This window comes from Terrapene carolina, unplaced genomic scaffold (genome assembly GCF_002925995.2).
Source record: "Terrapene carolina triunguis isolate 2854851 unplaced genomic scaffold, T_m_triunguis-2.0 Scaffold89, whole genome shotgun sequence".
NCBI classification, from domain to species: domain Eukaryota; kingdom Metazoa; phylum Chordata; order Testudines; family Emydidae; genus Terrapene; species Terrapene triunguis.
The window spans coordinates 12,930,467-12,938,540 of NW_020664440.1; positions in this window are offsets into that span (position 1 = coordinate 12,930,467).

Here is an 8,074-nt window from a genome sequence, read left to right on the forward strand (position 1 = left end):
ATATTACCTCACCCACCTTGTCTCTCTGATCAAACAAAAGTGTCATTTTAAATCATTAGACAAGCTGATTAGATATCTACAATAGCATTAACAGCCTATTCATTAATAAGCATGATAAGTATTCACACTGAAATAAGAGGCAAGCAAATTTTGATTACGTATGGTATAAAATAAATACTGTAGAAAATTATAAATAGTATCTTCCATCTTAAAAGACAGCAACAAAGCCAAGGTTGCAGAGAACATCTGCTAGAAGTTAAGGTTTTTCTTACTTATTAGCACAGCTGCAGTCTAGTCCACTGTCAAGAGTTTACTGACTGGGAGCAGGTTCCAGAATCTCATTTCCCAGTGCACGGAAGACAAGGCAATCTGTAAAAGGGATACCCATTCACTCCTCCAAAAAATGTTCCTTGAGGTTCCCAGCAGAATCCTAAGGGTGCCTTTCAGATTCTTTGCTCTGTTTCTGAAAACTGGCCTCTGGGCAGCTCTCTCCGTGTTTCTTTTATAACTCTGCTCTGTGCTTAAATGCAACTCTGAGAGGTACGTTAGAAATGATGACGGATGATTAATTAGGAGACCGTGCAGAAAAAAAAGGGAACTGTGCATATAACCACAGAATGAAGAGCTTTCTTAAGCCATGAAATGGTTTTACTTCTACCTGTATTGGCTTAATTATATACCATACTATGGTGGGTCTATAAATAATTTGGCATATAGCAATATGATACAACACACTACAATGATTTTTGTCTTTCATACAAACTGCATCCCCAAATGCTCTGCAGGGTTAAAGAATTCTGGCACAAAGTTACAATTAAAAGTGATAGCAGAGGAAATGAGAAATTAAGAAGCAAAGGAAAAGACAAATGTAGAGAACTGATAGGGAAAGCAACTCTGTCATTGTGCCCGCAAGGGGGGCCGTGATACTGGTGAAAGGATGACACTCGAGTCTGAGAATAGCAAGCAAAGTTTTACTGAAGGAAGAACTTTACACTTTAAGCTGCGTGGGGAGTCCCAGGGTGCGCGGAGGGGCTGCAGGGAACTTTGACCGTTCGGGACAGCTGGCCAGGCAGGACTCCACCGAAGTGAGTCCACTGCAATGCTATATCCCACAGCGCTTATTTCAAGATTTCATGGGGTCAACAGCTGGCTACATTCATTGCATTCATAAATTATACACATTATATAAGCTGACTTGTTTACAGACAAAAAAATGCTGAACTGCGCTAAACCATATCTTGGCAGGGTCTGCCGGACAGAGTTCACTGAACGGCCTGCATTTTCCCCTCACATTTAGTCCCATACTCAGTCCGCCACTTAGCTGCCAATCTTTCGCAACCTTTCCCCTACTGTCATTATCAATGGAAAGTTTCTGTAAAGGAGTAAAAAGGAGGCTAGTTTTAGGATTGGTCCGCACTTAAAACTTATACCGTCATAGCTATGTTGACAAACACACCCAGTGTGCATCCGAAGAAGTGAGGTTTTTACCCACGAAAGCTTATGCCCAAATAAATCTGTTAGTCTTTAAGGTGCCACCAGACTCCTTGTTGTTTTTGTAGATACAGACTAACACGGCTACCCCCGATACTTGACACCCAGTATAGATGCAGCTACGCTAACAGAAGAGTCCTTCTGTTGCCAAAGCTAATATTATTTGAGCAGGTGGTGGTCCTGCATTGGCAGAAAAAACTTCCTAGCTATGCCACATCAGCCTGGTCTACACTTAAAAGTTAGGTTGGTATAGCTACGGCACTCAGGGGTGTGACACATTCATTCCCCTGAGAGCTGTAGCCTGTAGTTATGCTGACCTATCCCAGGTGTAAATGTGGATTGGATAGGTCAATGACAGAATCCTTCCATCAACCTAGCTACTGCCACTCAGGGACAGATTCTTAGTATTCTTACCATCTTACACAAGTCTGACTGAAGGTCATTATATATATATAAAATCAGATTTTTTGGAAGAGTTCGTTTATACTTGCAGGCATTCACGCTTGCAATCTCTTTTAAGTGTTCAGTGCCAGGAAAATCTTTCCACGGCAAAATGCTAATGCGTCAGCTTACTTTGCTTAAAATGTGAGACAAAAGATTGCATTTATGTATAACATTGCCTCCCATTTGTAATGAACATTTCAACACACTTGCTGCTGATACTGAACTTTATTCAGGCTGGGAGTTTCCAAGGAGGCAAAGGAAGTCAGGCATCCAACTCCCAATGACTTTCAATGAACTGTGGATGTGTAACTCCTTCAGGCTCCTTTGAAAGCCCCAGCCCGCCTTCTTGTTCTAATGAGCCAAATTTGTCCCTTTACCGCAGTCAGTAGTGTCCTTCTAGCTTTCTAAGAGGAAATTTATCCATTTTTGAATCATTCTCTCTCAATAAAGTTATACCAAATATCCAAACTATTATGCAGTGTCACAGAGCATTGTTGAACAGCTCTCAAATTTAACACCAGAAGTGGCTCCAGTTCATTACTTGATGTGATCTCTGTAGTTGATGTATCAGTTATAAACCCATTAAGGTCTATATAGGCCCCACAAGGCTCTGTGTGGGTGGACACATTTTGCAGAATTGGGGCCTATGTTTGTAAAACATTTCAGAATGGTAAACATTAGTTACATTTCAGATAGAGTTCTATTAATTTTAAAGCTGCCTGAAGATTAGTATGAACTTATATTTAATGATGGGAATTTTTCTGAACACATTATAAATTTATTCTTTTGTAATCGTTGTCTGTGTTTTTCATTAAGAAGCTGAAGTCACGACACTGACTGTTCCTTTCTGTTGTTTGTGATGTTTTCGCTGTTTATTTGCTTACATTTTGTTAAAATCTCATTTTATCATCCCTTGATACTTGTGTGTTTTGTTCTTTGCTGTGTGAGTACTTGCCTGCCTGCAGCTGTGCTCAGAAGCACCTGCAGCCTGATGCACAAGGGAAGCACTGCCAATTGTGCTCACCTCAAGAGGGAGGTCACATGCTACATTTGCCAGAAATCAGAACATTTGCATTATGATGGTTCAGTGAATAAGAAACAAGCAGGATCAGGGTAGGTACTGAGCAAACCCCTGCGGTACTTTTCTTTGTGATTGTCCTAAACGCACCAGAGGATGGACCAACATCAGCATCTTCCCAAGTTGATTATGGCTTAACAAAATTTGTCAATGGATCCAAACAAGGTCTCACTACACCAGTATATTCCATCTAAAGCCTTAATTAAAGGTTTAAGTGAGGTATAGTGCCCTCTGCACTGGAAAATGTAGGACCATCAGGTTTGCAATACTAGGACCAGTATCCTAACTACTGTCATTATTTCACAGGAAAGCAGAATGTCCACCAACCTAATGCACCTCAGAAATTGTGAAATGCTTTTCATGGGGAAGAGATCCTTCTGACCCTGGGGCTAACATTTAATACCCGGAGTATCAAATTCAATGGGCTCTAACATTGCCTTTGTAGCTATAATTTTGTTTTTCTGGTCACAGAATTATCCAGGCCATTATTAAAGCCAGCTACAGCATATAATGTTCTGACCTCCTGTGTTACTGAATTCAGCTCACTGACTAAAAACACTGTGAAGAATTATTTTGTTTTATATCAAAAGTACCAACCATTAATTTCAAGTGACCCCTTGCTCTTGAGATCAAAGGTAAGGAGTACACTGGAAAACTACTTAGCTAACAACAGGAAATTAATCCATGAATTTGTGGACTCTGAACTGACAGGGCCAGATGCCTTATTATGTTCTTTTACAAGGGACCATATAAAAAAACAGGTCTATTTTTAATTTTAAATACCTCAAATAAGTGCTTATATACCTTTCACAGTATTTCTAATGTACCTGTCCCCACAGTCTAGGCTATGATATAATACTTAAAGCTGTTAGAGTGTTTACATTTTCAAAGTTTTGTTCAAATAGTAATTAATCCTCAAAACTATATCATTTGGTAGGTAATATGCAGATGAAGAAACTGAGGCAGCAAGGTTAGGTGACTTGCCCAAGGCCAACAATGAGTTACTAACAGAGCTGAAATTAGAACTCAGGGAGCTCCTGGTTTCCCATCGTGTACTCAGAGTACTATCTCATTATGTTTTGTAGTTTACTGTTCTCTCGCTTTTCAGTCTCTTTCTATAGACATATCCTCATAAAAGACTTCTAACCATCTTTATTGTCCTTCACTGAACCTTTTGAATCTCAGCTATATCTTCAAATTGTGATACCAACACTGAAAACAACATTCCAAACGGGAATGTGCCATTTTATTATTTGTATTTGTGGTGTATTGAAAGCTGTATTAAAATAAGATGCTACCACTATAATTTGTAAGGGGTTTACTGGTCCTGCTTGCAGGTTTGGGGGCTATACAGGGAAGCATGTGATCTGGGTCTTTCTCAGCAGACAGTCTGCAGAGAGCCAGCTTTAAGTGATGTGTGTCTCTCTGTTTTAGGGAGTCACCCGCTTTGTGTCTCTCTGTTTTTAAGCTCTTGTGTGTATTGTTCTGAATTCTAAGAAATAAAGTAGTGTTACGTTGCAACTTTCCAGCAATAGTATTTTATGTTTTTATATAACATCTATATGTCATGTGAAATATTATTATGTTCAGTACCTAGAGGCTCCAAATGAGATCGAAGTTCCATTTTGCTACGCACATATAGTAGGAGATAGTCCCTGCCCCAAAGAGCTTACAATTAACAGTTAAACTATGTTCTGCATTATTTCTATCCATAATGCATCCAGGCATGCTGCACACGGGACCTCTGTTCTGCTTGGGCTCTCTATAATGAAATCTAAGGACTAAAGACATGGGAAATTTGATCCCTCTGCATACATCTCTACATCCAAGCAGAGCCCCGCCAAAGGTAAGCAGGTGCAACCAGGCAGATCTAGCTGGGATTCTTGACCTAAGACTTTACCACAGAATACTCCTCATGTTTACAGCTCATCAGTAGTGTGGCCAGCTCTGGTGATATTATTGTGAGACTTGCAGTACTTTTTCTTAAAGTTCAGGCTGCTGGAATGAGGGGATTGCATGTGAATCTCAGCGTTGATTTTCTTGCAAATGTAAATTTCTAGCTCTCATAGTTGCATAGTAAAGCACCCTAAAGGCTCAGAAAAGTCCAAGGCAAATAAACACATTTTTTTATTTTTTTAATCTCATTATTTCTAAACCAGCCAGTCATGATTTTGGGGGGAGCTGAGTCATGATCTTTGAACTCTAGGGGTGGGCAACAGTGCATTTGTATGAATTAAAGGACAGTATGGAGTCCCTCATGGGAAGTTTTTAAGAACGGGTTGGACAAGCATCTGTCAGAGTCAAGGATGGCCCAGGACGATGAGGCAGGACGATGGACTAGACCTTGTGAAGTCCCCTCCAGCCACTTACATTTATGTTTGCCAACATACTGTAGTAAGATGAGGCCCTGAAACATAAACCCTTGTATCAGAGGCCTGGTATGAGGCCTAAGGCCTGAACTAAAGTAATGGTCAAGACTTTATTAACATAAAGCAAAGTTCAACTGTGAGCCAGAGGTAGGCCCTGCTCATAGAAGCTGGCAAGGAAAGGGCTGATGTTGCAAAAATACACATACCAGAACACTCTGATACTTGCACATTCCACACAGATAACAAGGAACAGGCTGACCCATCCTAAAGACAGGCAAAAGGGTAATATGATCGATAGAGTTGTTTTGTTCAAACCAACATGTACCAGGAGAGAGGCGGCACCTTATTACGTAGAGGAGTTGCACATACGTACTAGCAGAACTATAGACATCTGATCTGGGGAGCTAGAGACTGTGTTTTGTTTGGCAATAAACCTGGGCGGGTGCCTTCGTACCTTATCGGAGTCTGTTATTGGCGGTTCTCTCGGGATCTGCTGTGTCAGCTATCTGCGCAGAGCCAGGGCAGCACACAGAGGGAAAACACGCACGTAGCCAACTGTTATCATCATTGAACAGAGCAGAGCACCACACTGGTGATGTCTGACATTGGTGACCCCGACCGTTGATCTGGTGAGTAAGCGAGCTGTCCGCTGTAGGAATCGCAATCTAACATGACAGAAAACCACAAGCTAGGGAACCCCCTTAACCCCTTTCTGCAAATCCCCACAGAGTTTAAAAAATATAATGGGGAAGAAACAAGTAATGTAATTTGTAAGGCTAGAGCAGAGACAGTAGCCTTGAAATGTAGACTACTGCAAACTATAACCATGGCTGCTAAATGGTTAAAACAGCACACCACAAAATTGGTGGGGCAAGTAACAGTAACAAAGAAAGATTGTGAGCATTTATTTTAGCAGTTAAGCATTACATTTAGTATAAAATATTAGTAATGCACCTCAAATAAAAATGAATGTCTATACAACAATTGCAAAAGTATAGCTTGTATTATGAAAGACTCGGTTCCTATTACATTGTAAACAAACTTAGTTAAATTTTGTATTAAGTTTGGGTTACTGAAAACAAAAACAAAAAAGGAAAACAAACAAAAAACTTTACTATGTTAACTAACAAAAGTTGTTTAAGTTGCATCCCACAGACCCAAAGACACCAGAAAATATCACACCCTGAAGACACCAAAAGAAACCCCCAGGCATCAAGAAAAGAAAAATGAAGTGCTTTATAAATAAGAGACTGGTCAAATACACCTCTATCTACCAAATATGGACAATTAAGTTAACAATCAGCTAAAAACCACTAGCTGGACCAGGATAAACTGTCATTTAATTTCAACTTGGTTATTGTGTAAAAACAACTGTATTATTGCTGTACTACTGTATTATCGTTGTACTGCTGTATTATTGCTGTATTGCATTATTGCTGTACAACATTTACAATGTGCATAACCTTGCTAAACTGCTTAACCAACACACAGGTAAAAAATCAACAAACGAATGGCAGCAAACAACATGAAGGCAAGGAAAAAACAAATTGGTAAAGAAATTAAGTTACACAGTAACTACAAATTGGGTAAACAAATTCCCTGTTAGTACCAGTCATAATTTGGGTTACTGACACTACATCCTAACTAAGGCACATGTTGTTCAAAATAATCTTATTCAGTGTTTGGATACCAATATTACATCCTGACACAGCAATATTTGATAAATTGGTTACTGTCCATTCAGTAGGTTATCTGGAAGACAGTATCCATAAGAAACAACTGGATCTACATCAACTACTGGTGTATCACAGACAGGGCTGGCTCCAGGCACCAGCCGAGCAAGCTCGTGCTTGGGGCGGCAGATTCTAAGGGGTGGCATTTTTTTTTTTTTTTTCTTCGCGCTTCAGCCACCCCGCAGGTTTTTTTCTTTTTTCTTTTTGGTTCGCCGCTCCGGCCACCCTGTAGGGGGCGGCGGCGCAGAGGAGGGGAGCGCCCTGCCGGGAGCGGGCTGCACGCTCCATCTGCCCCAGCTGGTGCCAGGTCTGCAGTAAGCCCGGCAGGGCAGCCCGTGTCCTTCCCTGCCCACCGACCGGAGTGGCGCGGAGCCGCCTCCCTTCTGTGTCTCCCCCTGCTCCCTTCCCCTCCCCCCCGCGTCTGCAGCGCCAGGAGTCCCCCTGCACCCGCGCTCCAGCCGCCCTGCACGGTTTTTTTTGCTCTGCCGCTCCGGCCGCCCCGCAGGGGGTTTTTTTGTTTGTTTGTTTGTTTTGCTTGGGGCGGCAAAAAAGCCAGAGCTGCCTCTGATCACAGAGCAGTTCAACCAATGGAACAGAGAAGCTAGCCACTTCTGTTTCCTGCCCAGTGAAGCTTACCAGAGGGTGACAACCAGCAGTAAGGGTAATCTATAATATGGATGGACAGTACTGGGTAGTAACTAATTACAATATATTTATATATAAAGGCCTCAGTGGTAGCGTCACTACTCCAAATTTCTGTTTTACTTCTCATGTACATAGCACTGTGGGACACATTATCACAATCCCTATCCCAGTATTTCAAAACACTCAGCCAACTACTAATAATGATACAGATGGTAACTGTAATTGCCCTAATAAAAGTGGGTTGCTATCTGCAGTACCAGAAGGGCCAAATTACACCACCAGATTGGAAAAGAATTGTTATGCTTGGATATAAA